Here is a 3023-nt window from a genome sequence, read left to right as displayed (position 1 = left end):
AGCAGAGAAGGCAAGGGCTCTGGAGTCAGTGGTGAGTTGGTAAGGGGTCCCTCTGGAGAAACACTGTGGGCCCAGAGGTCCAAAAGGACTTCTGCATAACATCATACCACATCACATCAGGTGTCTCAGAATAGGGCAGGAAACTTTCCTTGGCCCAGGGTGGCCAAGTGTCCTGCTCTCCACTTTCCTCATAAATCTCCAGAGAAAAAGATAACCCAATCTTCCCCTTGATAACATTTCCCCACAACCCCTACAGCTTCTCTGCCCGCTGACATACCCACACGCCATCCATCCCTCACAATGACTGCTCTAAGCGCATTGTGGAGCCCCTCCATCTGACTCTCCGTGCTCCAGTTGCTCGCCAAGCCCCTTAACTTCCTGCCGGGGGCTTGGGGGTGGAACATGATGGGGCTGCCACATGGAAACAGCCAAAAAATGAGGTAAATATTTCTCTCTTCTCATGTGGATGTGAAGGGAAGTATAACCTTCCTACCTCAGCAGCTGAGATTTCACTGTTCTCTGTTTATTTCCATAGGTTCGGATCCTTCTGACGCCACTAAGGAAAAATGCCTTAAGAGCTGGGGAGGCATTCAAGAAGTAATTCATGGCAAACTGATATCATCTTTTCTGAACATGGAAAACTCTGACTCCATCCGATTGGCAGAAGTCCTAGTCAGAATTTCCAGAAGAGCATTAATTCTAGGGCAGACCTTCCCTGCACAGGTGTCCGAACTGGAAAGCATGGAATTCTTAGACTATGAGCTCCATGTGGGACAGGAACTGTGTCCAACCTGGTTGCCTTGTATCTACCCCAATTCTTAGATCAATGCTTGACACATAGTAAGTTTTTAAAACATACTATAATACACACACAAATTCCTCCAGGGATTGTTTCCAAAATGCTGGAGTCTGGTAAGGGACTCAGAGGTAACCTATGAAATACACTCTGTGGTTACTCCCTTGCCTCAGAACCTAGCAATAACCTTTGCTCCTTCCGTCAAAGTGTTTGAAATAGACTTCAGGCTCATTTTTCCATTCAAATATGTCAAGGTCTGGTCCTAAGCATTTTGCAGATTCCTTAAGAGCCAAGTTATAAACAACCGAATAACAGAATTCATAGAAGAGGAGCCAGGGAATCTGGTCTTGGTGTGGGAAGTTGGGAATGCTACTTCATCACATTCTGTGGTATTCTAAGCAGGAAGAATATCCTTGACTCCACCCTGAAGAAATGAGAGTTTGTGAAGCAAAGGGTCAGGAATGCAAGGTGAACCAACTTTTGGTATCCTAGGTCAAAGGGACGCACTTTGAGTGGGTGAATTTACTCTTTCAAACTACTAGAGTTTCCGTCGGCTACTCTAGAGCCAACCACACCCAGAGAGTTTCCAGTACTCTACCAGTCTCGACTATGGGAGGGAGAGTCAAGCAGATACATACCCATTCCATTCCTAGCAGTGGCTAGCTAGCTAGCTAGTGGAAGGCGTCTGCTACAAGTCAAAACTCACCTGTGCCAGGCAGGAGCGGCAAGGGAGAGAGTCGAGGGAGGAGACTCAAATTTACTGTGTGGAAGAAGGCAATGGTAAACCACTTCCACATTTTTTGCCAAGAAAACTCTATGGATCAACTACCAGAATGATTGCAGATGGAGGTGGGGCGTTCTGGGAGGTGTGTCCATGGAGTCGCTATGGGTCGGAGTTGACAAGACAAGACTCTAGAGCAGTCATTGCTGAAATGGTGCTGTTGGCAGATAATCCATAGGGGCTGGGCGAGTCTTTTCCCTTTTTGCCTCCCGACGCTGCGGAAAGAAGGTGATTTTTGCAACAGATAGCAAACCAGGCTTCCAGGAGGCCTACAGTCCCAGGAGATTCCAGTACCACCCAAACAGACCAGTGGCCCTGCCAATGTCAAATCAACTTCCATGTTTCAATCAATCAATGAATTAATTGAGCACTTACTATGTGCAGATCACCGTGCTAAGCACTTGGGAGAGTATATTACAACAGAATTAGCAGATACGTTCCCGTCCATAATGAGTTTACAGTCTAGAGGGGGAGACAGACAGAGGGGAAAGAGAAGGGGAGACTGATAGGAAGCAGCATGGCCTAGTGGCTAGAGCCCAGGCCTCGGAGTCAGAAGGACCTGGGTTCTAATCCCGGCTCCACCACTCTCTGCTGTGTGACACTGGGAAAGCTATTTAACTTCTCTGAGCCTCAGTCACCTCATCTGTAAAATGGAAACAAAGACTTTGAGCCCCATGTGGGAGAAGGACTTTGTCCAACCTGATTAACTTGTATCTACCCCAGCACTTTGAACAGTTTTCGACATATAGAAGCAGCGTGGCTTAGTAGAAAGAGCAAGGTCTTCGGAGTCAGGGGTCATGGGTTCTAATCCCGTCTCTGCCACTTATCAGCTGTGTGACTTTTGGCAAGTCACTTAACTTCTCTGTGCCACGGTAACCTTATCTGCAAAATGGGGATTAAGACTGTGAGCCCCATGAGGGACAACCTGATTACCTCGTATCTACCTCAGCACTTAGAACAGTGCTTGGCACATAGTAAGTGCTTAACAAATGCCATTATTATATAGAAAGCACTTAAATGCCATCATCATCTTTATTAATTTTATATTAGTATAAATAACCTATAATATATATTTTAAATTTATAAACATAGAAAATGCCCAGAGGTCACAGATCCAAGAGCATAGATCATGCCGAAGGGAGAGCAAGCAGGGGAAAAAGGGCTTAATTGGGGGAGAAGTCTTCATGGTGGAAGGCATCATCCTGCAACTATGATCGACTGCAGCCCTATCCTTTTGAGGTTAATCCCACCCCCGATTATGCTTCCCCATGAATTGAAGGAGATTTTATGGCTCTTTTCAAATCTTCCTACCTGAATGTGCCTTCATGCTAAATGATAATAATAATGATAATAATAATGTTGTTTATTAAAAATGCACCAGAGTAGATACAAGCTAATATGGTCAGACACAGTCCCTATCTCACACAGGGCTCTCACAGTCTAACG

This window comes from Tachyglossus aculeatus, chromosome X2 (genome assembly GCF_015852505.1).
Source record: "Tachyglossus aculeatus isolate mTacAcu1 chromosome X2, mTacAcu1.pri, whole genome shotgun sequence".
Taxonomy (NCBI): Eukaryota; Metazoa; Chordata; class Mammalia; order Monotremata; family Tachyglossidae; genus Tachyglossus; species Tachyglossus aculeatus.
This window is presented reverse-complemented; position numbering follows the sequence as displayed.